Here is a 12,704-nt window from a genome sequence, read left to right on the forward strand (position 1 = left end):
TATTTTTATATGAGACTGTCGCTGTAGCGAAAACTGCTGTCGTAAATATTTCGTTAAGAAAGGTAAGTGACCGTGAAGTAATTCGTTGTGAGCGGCCAGGTGTGTCAGACGCCTGGAGAAAAAGCCATTATTGCGAGCCCTTTTCAGCGGCACAGGTAGAAAAAAAAAAGGGAGGCCATTATCCTCGCTATTGATGTTCCTTTGTAGAGAGCATCGCAAAAACGACACGGTCGAACTTGAAAACATATGTTGACACTGTGGAGCTCTTAATTTATGATATTTACAGAAATGCCTAATGAAATGACGAGAAATATTTTTACATCTGCACACCTGATTATGACAAGCGTCTTTCTACGAGAATTGAGAGATTTTCTGTACTACCTTATGAAATGCCCTATGGCTAATGAATGATGTTTCATGCCTTCCTTTGTACATATTTACTCATTTTGTTTAATATCTAGTTTCTAGCTGCACTGCAGCATTGGTTAAAATAAAATTTTATAGATGTTCTAATATAAATATTTTCTGTCTACAGATCGAGTAAATAATAATTTTTTTTAAAAAAAATGAGGGAGCACAAAAAGACATTTACGTTCACAGGAACTGCAATCATAGTTTTCTTTTCAAGTACTTGTTAATTTCTTTTGTAGAATAAATTGTGATGCATCACTCTAGTGTTAAGATGTGACATAGGTATTAGTCATGGCCATTTTTAGTGTAATACTTTTTCTGCTTGAACTTTGTCATGTTTAGGTATAAGTTATGCTGTTTGCCAGGCATAGTGCTACTGAATTTTAATTTGTGTTACTCTGCTAAGCCAGATTTATTTTTCTTGTTTGCTGCACATTGCCTTATATTAGTCGTAATATTGCAATTGCTTCGCTAATTTCTAAAATGGTACTTCCTTTGTGAATCAGCACTTTTTTGTCATTGCTGTTTGCGTTAATTGTTTTATGTGCTGCTGCATTGCCTCGTCCCTTAGTTTAACATCTGAGCTCAGTAGACTATATAAGAAACTAGTTGTGATGAATGGAAAGAAATGCGTTGAAGGTATATGAAAACGTTTTGGGCCAAAATGAGTATTGTACAATGATCCGTAATTATTTTGAAAGAAATATGAACAGAGTAGAGAAAGCAGGTATTGATAGGACTATTTGGAAATAATGAGGAACGAAGGGAGATCTCCAAGAAGTAAAGAAAGTTTTGTTTGCAAAATACTGCAGTAAAACAAACCCTGTCCTTTCCTTGTGTTATCCCACTATGTTTTTGAGTACCCTTGGGTATTTATGTTTTTCCTGTATTTATATGTTTATCTGATAAGACCTATGTTGTAGAATTTTTCTAATACTATGTTATTTACTTTGTAAAGATGTTTAGACATTATTTACTCTGGTTTGTTGCTCACATGTGAAGGTGATGTTTCAAGAGTTCTTCTGATCTTTATGTGTTTACTTATGTCATAATTCATGTAACACTGATGTATATGTTTATTTCTATTCTTTTGTAAAGCCCCTATTACTACAAATGTTATCTGTATTGTTATGTTCTTTAATAATGTATTTTGTACCTTTGTAATTGTATTTTTATGTTATAATATTGTAATTAACACCAGTTCTTCAAATTAAGTATCATTTCATTGCACACGTGTCTGTTGGTCATAGTATATAGACAAAATGTGAGAAGTAGGGACTGTTAGTGTTTGCACGTGTGTTAATAATTCAGCAAGGGACTGGATAACAGCATTGCTGGTTCTAAGGACAATTCCAAAAACTTTGTAAGTGCACAAGTGGTGGTTATGGACTTGCTATATTATCCGCAAGACTCTTCAATGGTGATTGTGCACCTGCACAGTCACAACAGATGGCTGCTGGCCATCTCTACAAGGACTACAGTGGGTCTACATCTTTGATGATCCATCAATACCATTATTTCTACAAGGACTGCAGTGGGTCTGCGCCTCTGGTGGCCCACCAATACCGTAATCTCTACCAGGACTGCTGTGGGTCTGCTCTGTGATGACCTACCAAACGATATTCTTCAAAACTTCGACTGACTCCGCTGTGGGTTTGCTCTGTTGTGCCCCATGACCTGTCTGCATGTCAAGAGTCAACACTGTCTTTCCGTTGGAAGGACAACACTACTTCTTCAAGACTGTATGGAAATCCACTACTTCTGTGTACATTTTCTTTTACTGCTCAGTCTTTGAGAAAAACCACTGCAATTCAACAATCTGGACTGTCTTTATGGACTGTGAGAAAATTTTAGCTTTTGACCAACATTGTATCAATAAGTGTGTGCATTTGATTTCTTTGTTATTGTAATTATGAAAAATTTCTTCAAATCTGTATTGGCCACTGTCCAACACAATTTGTAAAATTTTTTTGTGGGGAGCATGGGGGCTATGTAAGTAGGCTGTTTAGGTTTTTTTATTGGTAACGCCACCTCTGTATGAAAATCACTGGCTGTGCTGTGTGCAGTCTGTGGCTGCTTTGCATTGTTGTAATACTCGCCATTGTAGTGTTAGGCAGCTGGCTGCGAACAGCGCGTAGCGTTGCGCAGTTGGAGGTGAGCCGCCCGCAGTGGTGGATGTGGGGAGAGAGATGGCGGAGTTTTGAAATTTGTCATGAACTGCTCTATATATATATATATATATATATATATATATATATATATATATATATATATATATATGATATCAAGGTAAATACATTGTTTGTTCTCTATTAATATCTTTCATTTGCTAACTATCCCTATCAGTAGTTAGTGCCTTCCATAGTTTGAATCTTTTATTTAGCTGGCAGTAGTGGCGCTCGCTGTATTGCACTAGTGGGAGTAACCAAGATTTTTGTGAGGTAAGTGATTTGTGAAAAGTACAGGTTAATGTTAGTCAGGGCTATTCTCTTGTAGAGATTACTGAAAGTCAGACTGCGTTGCGCTAAAAATATTGTGCGTCAGTTTAAGCACAGTCTTGTAAAATTGTACAAAAGGGGACGTTTCACAGTTTACACATTATAAAAAATTTCGCTAGCTTTTTATTTTTACATGAAAATTACTTGTGGAACAAAAGCGACAAAGCTCTTTGATATACCACACGTTCATTGGGAAAATTGTGTAGGAGTGTGTACAGATGGAGGTCATAGTATGCTTGGCTGTTACACCAGATTGCAGGCTCTGATCCATAAAGAGACTGTTCGATTCAAAGAGAAGCAGTGGCATCAAACGCGTGAACTCTATCCTACATGAGGTTCTTTAAACAGTATCAGAGATGATAAACTACGTTAAAATTTGTCACTTAACTCGAAATGTTTTCAGTAAATTTCTGTTGTTATGACGGCTGAGTAGTTCTCGCTGGCTTACACGTTGGAATTCATTGAAAATATCGTATGAGCTAAAAAATGATCTTGTTACATTGTTCTATAGACACCCATAATTCACTGAATGTGTCACTTCAAGGTAATGGGAACTACTTTCTACGACTATCAGACAAATTTTCAGCCTCAGAAAAACTAATATGGAGAAAAAACAAGTTGGATGACAAAGATAAACATTATGTTTTTGGTGTACTTCTCAAGGTTCTAGACAACAGTGGCTTTCAGTTGAGTAAAAGACTGAAGTGTCTGTTTGTGTAGCTTTTAAATGAACTCGGTGATGACTTTATGAAGTACTTTGAAGAAGGAACTGATCAACGCAGATGGATCAAAGAACATAGGCCCTACGAGTTTTGCAACAAGCTGCTTATGCGAGTCAGGTTTTTCGGGATTAACAGTCATCAACTTGACATATAGATAGCGGATGAATCTGGAGAGAGAGACCTAAGTCACAATTTCCAATCTTTTCCGAAATTTGAAGAACTGATAATGAGGAAGCAAGCTCATCCAGTCCACTGATTTTGTTGCAATAATAATATATAATAACATTAAAATGTGGTTAAATAGGTATTATGTCAACGGTTATCGGAGAAACAGCTATTGATATTCACTTTCACGAAGCTCCACGCTAGGGGGCGGATATCGTGCAAAAAAGTGCCACGAGTGTTTATGTTCATGTCGAGAGAGCCATGGACACAAATCACTGATCTAGAAAATCCGTGAAAGATGGGTTCGGTTCTGTCAACGAAAGGTTTCTTTGTGGTACAGAACTGAGTGTTTGGTGCTGAAGACCATGTCAAACCGAGTAATAAATTATTAAATGTTGCAAGTAAGTTCTAAACATTCTGCGTGGTTTCTGTTTGTTATATATCGTGTCTCCCTATCACTTTCGCGCAACGACGCTCTGAGCGTGTTGTTTAGGGAACTGACGAGTTTGAACCTGGGACCTATTGCTGGTAAGGAGACGCCAGACCACACATATCATGTAGAATTCAGAAGAGTTCAGTGAGACTAGCGGTGATATAACCAAATACTTAATGATTTCAGCGTCAGCTCCACTGCACTCCCTGTAAAAGAATCTTAATGCTAACTAAATTTAGTGGAAGGGGTTCAAGGCTTTCCTATTTTTACTTAGCTGGTAAAATAACGTCGAAAAAGCAGTTAAGTTTACCATTGGAAATTTTATTCTACTCACAAAACATTGTTTATGAATTGCAATATTGATAAAAGGAAATGTTTTAATACAGGATGGTAAAAGCCAACTGCGTTCAACAAAAATGCGAATGAATACTCGCTGAGTGGGTTTCCAAGTTCTACAATGGATCGAAGGATGACCTATGCCATATCACATCTATAATCTAGGTTTAAATTAAGTTTCACAAGAGAAAAAACTATCAAAATGGTCTACAGTGACCCTCAATTATGTTTAATTACTTATCTAACTTGTCGTAAATTACAGTGGCTGATGTGGCTTCTCAATAACTATATAACAGAAAAATCATCGAGTTTCAGATTTTTACTTAAAGTGGCAAATGTGAACACCACGAGCTTTAATTGACGATCGACACTAGTATTACGCAAAATGGGGATGTAACAGATGAGACTTGTGCAGTTCTGAGTGAAGCCTTATGCGCTCAAAAGTGCGGCATCGCGTGCGTTCATTACCTTGTCGGTGTTCGTGAGGGGGCGGCGGGCAGCACGGCTCCGCTCACCTCGCTGTCTCGGAAGCAACTCTCTTCTAACTTCTCCTTACTACAATATACCGAAGTTGGTTTGAAAAAAAACTATCTGGCTGTGTTTTCATCTGACCAATCAGGGTCTCAATGTTAACCTTAAGCTCCACCTACAAAAATTCTGTCCATCCAATGAGAAACGTTATACTTTTCGTGGTGGGGCAATGTTTTTTAAAGTTTGCAATGTAACAGAGACACGAAAAAGTCTCACGCTAAAACTTGCAGCTGGTGTGGTCCTTTTAGCATTATCGTAAGATCAATACTGTTCTTCTGGAGGGCTCTATCTTTTAACATGGGCTGGGGGGGTGGTCCTGACGTAACAGAGACCCGAAAAAGTCTCACGCTAAAACTTGCGGGTGGTGTAGCCCTTTTTGTGTTATCGTAAGATCTATACTGTTCTTCTGGAGGGCTCTAGCTTTTAACATTGGCTGGGGGGTGGTCTTGACGTAACAGAGATGCGAAAAAGTCTCACGCTAAAACTTGCGGGTGGTGTGGTCCTAGCAGTTAGCTGGTGACGTGGGTGTCCATCCGTCCCTTATCGTAGTGTCTTCTCGCTTAACACGGTTGTGCTCTCGGCTTCTGTTCTTTTTTGCCCTTTCGTTTCTCCCCTCCGAACTGCGTCTGTCTCATGGTGGGAAGTTATGACATGCATTTAGGCATTCTTGTGTTAGTGTGTGGTATTCCATTTGCTCACTCGTTACTCGTATTAGTTTGGTTAATTTAATGTCACTATTTATTCGGAGCTATGTGACATACTACTGGATTTGCTTATCATGTCAGGGTTTTCATGGAAGGTGTTGGATTTGCCTGACACCTTACAAAGTGAGTCTCATTTATTTAAACTGATAGGCTAATCTGATTTCTGAAAGAATATTTGTATTGAAATGATTTCGTCCTAAATGAAATTTGTTATGAAAATAATACTGGGAGAGAATATTATGAATGGAAAGGCTTAATTCTTAATTTTTTATAAAGTCTGGTACGTAAGGCACTGTAGCAGGAATTTTGATATTTACATTTGTTACAACTAAATTTGTACTGTTACAAATTGCCATGTACCTATAAATGATGTTGTTGTTGTGGTCTTCAGTCCTGAGACTAGTTTGATGCAGCTCTCCATGCTACTCTATCCTGTGCAAGCTTCTTCATCTCCCAGTACCTACTGCAACCTACATCCTTCTGAATCTGCTTAGTGTATTGATCTCTTGGTCTCCCTCTACGATTTTTACCCTCCACGCGGCCCTCCAATGCTAAATTTGTGATCCCTTGATGCCTCAAAACATGTCCTACCAACCGATCCCTTCTTCTAGTCAAGTTGTGCCACAAACTTCTCTTCTCCCCAATCCTATTCAATACCTCCTCATTAGTTACGTGATCTACCCACCTTATCTTCAGCATTCTTCTGTAGCACCACATTTCGAAAGCTTCTATTCTCTTCTTGTCCAAACTGGTTATCGTCCATGTTTCACTTCCATACATGGCTACACTCCATACAAATACTTTCAGAAACGACTTCCTGACACTTAAATCTATACTCGATGTTAACAAATTTCTCTTCTTCAGAAACGCTTTCCTTGGCATTGCCAGTCTACATTTTATATCCTCTCTACTTCGTCCATCATCAGTTATTTTACTCCCTAAATAGCAAAACTCCTTTACTACTTTAAGTGTCTCATTTCCTAATCTAATCCCCTCAGCATCACCCGATTTAATTTGACTACATTCCATTATCCTCGTTTTGTTTTTGTTGATGTTCATCTTATATCCTCCTTTCAAGGCATTGTCCATTCCGTTCAACTGCTCTTCCAAGTCCTTTGCTGTCTCTGACAGAATTACAATGTCATCGGCGAACCTCAAAGTTTTTACTTCTTCTCCATGAATTTTAATACCTACTCCGAATTTTTCTTTTGTTTCCTTTACTGCTTGCTCAATATACAGATTGAATAACATCGGGGAGAGGCTACAACCCTGTCTTACTCCCTTCCCAACCACTGCTTCCCTTTCATGCCCCTCGACTCTTATAACTGCCATCTGGTTTCTGTACAAATTGTAAATAGCCTTTCGCTCCCTGTATTTTACCCCTGCCACCTTCAGAATTTGAAAGAGAGTATTCCAGTCAACATTGTCAAAAGCTTTCTCTAAGTCTACAAATGCTAGAAACGTAGGTTTGCCTTTTCTTAATCTTTCTTCTAAGATAAGTCGTAAGGTTAGTATTGCCTCACGTGTTCCAACATTTCTACGGAATCCAAACTGATCCTCCCCGAGGTCCGCTTCTACCAGTTTTTCCATTCGTCTGTAAAGAATTCGCGTTAGTATTTTGCAGCTGTGACTTATTAAACTGATAGTTCGGTAATTTTCACATCTGTCAACACCTGCTTTCTTTGGTATTGGAATTATTATATTCTTCTTGAAGTCTGTGGGTATTTCGCCTGACTCATACCTCTTGCTCACCAGATGGTAGAGTTTTGTCAGGACTGGCTCTCCCAAGGCCATCAGTAGTTCTAATGGAATGTTGTCTACTCCCGGGGCCTTGTTTCGACTCAGGTCTTTCAGTGCTCTGTCAAACTCTTCACGCAGTATCTTATCTCCCATTTCATCTTCATCTACATCCTCTTCCATTTCCATAATACTGTCCTCAAGTACATCGCCCTTGTATAAACCCTCTATATACTCCTTCCACCTTTCTGCCTTCCCTTCTTTGCTTAGAACTGGGTTTCCATCTGAGCTCTTGATATTCATACAAGTGGTTCTCTTCTCTCCAAAGGTCTCTTTAATTTTCCTGTAGGCAGTATCTATCTTACCCCTAGTGAGACAAGCCTCTACATCCTTACATTTGTCCTCTAGCCATCCCTGCTTAGCCATTTTGCACTTTCTGTCGATCTCATTTTTGAGACGTTTGTATTCCCTTTTGCCTGCTTCATTTACTGCATTTTTATATTTTCTTCTTTCATCAATTAAATTCAATATTTCTTCTGTTACCTAAGGATTTCTATTAGCCTTCGTCTTTTTACCTACTTGATCGTCTGCTGCCTTCACTACTTCATCCCTCAGAGCTACCCATTTTTCTTCTACTGTATTTCTTTCCCCCATTCCTGTCAATTGTTCCCTTATGCTCTCCTATAAATGATAACAATAGAAAAAATATGCTGAAAGTAAACCAATTTTTGGATCTCCAGAACACCTAAAAACAATGTTAAAATACTTCACAGTGCCTGCAGTGTATAAGTTGTGAAGTGAAACCAATTGGCGAATATCATGTGTGAATATCCAGCACACTTCAGAACAAAAACAGAAGTAGTGAAAGACTGATAAATATATCTAAAATGTCGCTGTTAAAACTGACGCCCACATGTCGTAGTGAACTACCAAGAAAAGTCAAACTTGGATATTTCCAACTGCCAGCTGTGGAGAATTTGAACTGGATTACATATACTTAAATAAAAGGAAAACCGAAGAAATTGTAATTGTTAAAGTAACCAGCAATGGGGTATTTAATGCAGATCATTTTTTTCCCTGACATTAAAATACGATTTAATAAATTATTAAAGCAGCAGAGAGAACTTTAGGATTGACCAAAAATAAGAAAAAGAAATTGTGTATGAGAAGTGGAAGAACAGTTAGAAATATTCAGTAAAAAAGGAAAAGAAACATTAAAAATAATCCAAAAATTCAAACAAACATTTGAAAAATCTCAGTTTACGGAAATGCAAGAAAATTTCAGAAATTTTTACCTAACTTTTAAATACGTATTTTAAGTGGATCAAGCAGCAAGTATTTGTTTCAAAGATGGAAATGGCGATATAAGATTAAATAACATAGGAAACTGTGAAATATTAGCGAAATGTTTGCCAGCCTCAAACTTTCCTGTTCCGACAGTTTAATTGGAATTTCCAGCAATACCACATAATCTGGAGGAAAATTTCCCGCCAAAATAGCTAGTTCCAACTGTTAAATTGGAATTTCCAGCAAAACCACGCGATCTGGCGGAATATTTCCCATCAGCAGAACTACAAAGTCATGAAGCCATCAAAACACTCAAAAACAACAAAGAAATTGGTCAATACATTTTTTCAGTATAATAATTGAAGTGATCAGAACTAAAGATTTTAAATGATCTACAGTTGCTATTTGAAAACATTCTGGAAACTGAAAAGATTCCAAAATAGAGGAAAAAAGCATTAATCTACATTCTACATTAGAAGAGAGACAAACTAATTATCAGTAGTTTCCAGAGGCGTGTCACTTTTGCCAGTGCATACAAAGTATTATCTCCTGGACAGAGAACAACTGGGAGGATATCAGAGTGGTTTTCGAAAGGGAACATATTGCATAGAACAACTTTTAACTTAAAATCAATAATTTGCCACAGAATGTTAACCAGCGAACGTATAACAGTAGCATTTACTGATTTCCAGAAAACATTTGATTCGGTAGACGGAGCACCAATAGAAAAAAATCATTAGCGATCTCGATTTTAAACCAAACGCAGCACACATAATTCATGAAACTCTAACAAATACGATTCCTCAAGTTAAATGTGTGAGAGAAGTATCTCAGCCATCTGAACTAAAAACTGGTGTTAGACAAGGGAATGATTCATCACCTTCACTGTTTATCTGAATTCTAGAAAAAAATTTAAGGATCTGGAATTTGGAGCTAAGAAAAGCCTAAAACTGAACCAACAATTCTGGCAAAGAAAACAAATGAAATTATGGTAAACTGCCTGGCTTTTGCAGACGACTTTGCAATACTTTCGCAAAATTGTCAGAAGCAGTAATTCTGGTAAAGTATCAGGAAAAAAATGAAATAGAAATGAAGTTAAAATTTGGGCTGAAAAATAAAATTGATGTCTCATATAAAAAATGCATAAAAATCAGCGAAACGCAGATAAGTAAAAATAGAATGCGTAAGTGAATTTCAGTATATTGGAGTCACTACACAGTGGAACGGAAGACAAAAATTTGCAGTGGATAGAAGAGTTAAGAAAATGGATAGAGCATATGAGTGTTTCACAAAGAGTATCTTCAACGAGAAATGCATATGCAGAAAAACAAAACTAAAACACTCTATCATAGTGGTACGTCCAGAATGGTTATATGGATGTGAATGCCTAACGATGAACTATAAGCTGGACAGAATAGAGGTACTTGAAATGGGGATTATTGGAAAGGTATTGATTTCAAAACTACTGGTTGTTGTAAAATGAGAAGTAATGAGGAGAGCTACAAAAATTTAGAAGAAGTATCAGAAGTAACGACTAAGCAAAGATTAAGCATTTTTGGGCATCTCTACCGAATTACTGTGAACAGGCTAATAAAACAAATATTCCTGTATTTCTGGAAGAAGAAGTCAAAGATAGTATGGATTCCCGAAATAAGGAAAGAACCAGAAACAAACATCAAAGAATCGAAAGTCACGGAAATAAACCCTTCTAAGAAAAAAATACTGAATTTAGAAGTCTTTGAGAGAGGAAGAAATAAGAAATCTGGAACAAAATGGACTGAATAAAGGAAAATACAATGTTGGGAGAAAATGAAAGAATTCTGGAACAATAGGATATAACAACAACAAAAACTACAAAGAAAGAAGAGTAACTGAAGTTTTTACGTAATCCTAGGTGCTCAGTGCGAAAAGAACAAAAATAAAGAAGGAAAGAGAGACAGAATGTATCAGTGACAGAGGATGAGGTGTTGGAATTCAGCTACTACAGGTACAAAAAGTAGATGCTTCTGTTTTTATGAAATGACATTCATAAAATGAAATTTATATGCGGTGTCAGACGTGGCCATTTTAAAGGGCCTGTAGGTTGTAATGGAAGTTTTCTGCAGAGGAGAGCTATGGAGTGGGAATGCATAAATAAACTCTTTCGCTTAACTTACCTCTATAGTTTCAGGAACAGGTTCACATATGATGTGCGCTATTATCTTTGTTTCGGTCAGGGGGAAGGAGCTTTAGGATTTAAAGACCCGTTATGACAAACTAAGGAAGGCTGCGGACGGAATTTGGCAGAGCGCATTTCAAAGAAACCGTCTCGCACTTTGCGTTAAGTACTTTTCAGAAACCACAGGAAACTTTTTGTGGGAGGAATGGGCTAAACTATTAACCACGAGTAAAAGGGTTTCAACATTCATATTCCAAATAAGTAAGAGATTCTGGAAACTTATTAACTACTTAATAAGTTCCATGTAGGTAGTGAAGCACACTGAAACTTCTCATTATTATAGCCGTTTCGTCTGATTTAGTAAATCATTTTAAATTTAAATGTATTTAAGACTCTAAACAAAGTATCCACATTTCCTTAAAAAAAATCACATCTTCTACGCATTTTCCTGGTTCCTACATTCAAAACAGCTGCGAAATGGTAAATTTATTGTTGGATGCTGTCAGTTTAGATGTTTCCTCATGTTATTCACAGCGGTTATGAAACATAATGTTTGACCACAAACGTTGCACTTTCGACTCAGTGTAGAACAGGGAACCGGTGATCATAACGTTAGTTATAGCACCTGTGAAAATGTCTAGACGAGGAATGTAAAGAACGGCGAAAAAAAAGTCTTCTTAGTAAGAGCGACAAAAAACAGATTTTAGATTACCTGAGCTGCCAACATGATAATTTTAAGTCCATCTTCGAAAATGTTGAACATAAATGGAAAAAAGTACAAAAGTATTGTACAATGTACCTCAGAGTAAAGTTGTGAGGGAAGGGAAAGACACGCTGTGATTCGACAGCAGTGTTAGAAAGCTGTTACAAAAGCAAAGAGAGCTGTATAGCAAATTTAAACGTAACCGAACCCTCACGGGCAGGAAAATTGAAGAAACCAAAATCGAGGAAGGAGAGTTATGCGTAAAGCGACCAATGTATTCCGAAATAAAATCTCCCGATCTGAGAGAAAATAATTAGAATAATTGAAATTATTCTAAGAATATTTGTCTTATGGTTAAATCAGTAAACAGATCGAAGACATCTCTCTACACTATCTTTGGCTATAATGGCATCGAAACGGAGTATGACGGAGAGAACGCCGAAATAGTAGACGCCTTTTTCCATAACTATTTCACTGTGGAGATTGTCCACCTTTAACTCAGAACACGAACGTCAAAACGACACATATTCAAATTGATCAACAGGAGAGGGAGTAGGGATGCCAACAATATTCTTTATTATTTTACCTTTCTTTTGGATGGGGGTATGGTGAAGAGTCATGTCTTCCCACTCTTTCTACGCAAGCTGCCTCGAATTCCTGTCTTCCGTCAACTTCTTCATCTCATAGTAGCGCTTGCATCCTACCTCTTCTATTATCTTTGAACGTAGTCCAAACTCTGTCCTCCCCTACAGGTTTTACCCTCTAGAGCTTTCTCTAATACCTACCCTGGAAGTTGTCCTGTGATGTATTAATACAGTCCCATCATCATGTCACTTCATTGTATCAATGTTTTCCATATGTTCCATTCTTCGTTCTTCGTCGATTTTACGAAGAACCTCATTATTCCTTATCTTACCAATCCATCTGACTTTCAACGTCCTTCCATAGTGTCACATCTCTAACGAGTACAACGCTCCAAACGTACAATTTGAGAAATTTCATCGTCAGATAAAGGCCGA

This window comes from Schistocerca nitens, chromosome 6, assembly GCF_023898315.1.
Source record: "Schistocerca nitens isolate TAMUIC-IGC-003100 chromosome 6, iqSchNite1.1, whole genome shotgun sequence".
Lineage (NCBI taxonomy): Eukaryota > Metazoa > Arthropoda > Insecta > Orthoptera > Acrididae > Schistocerca > Schistocerca nitens.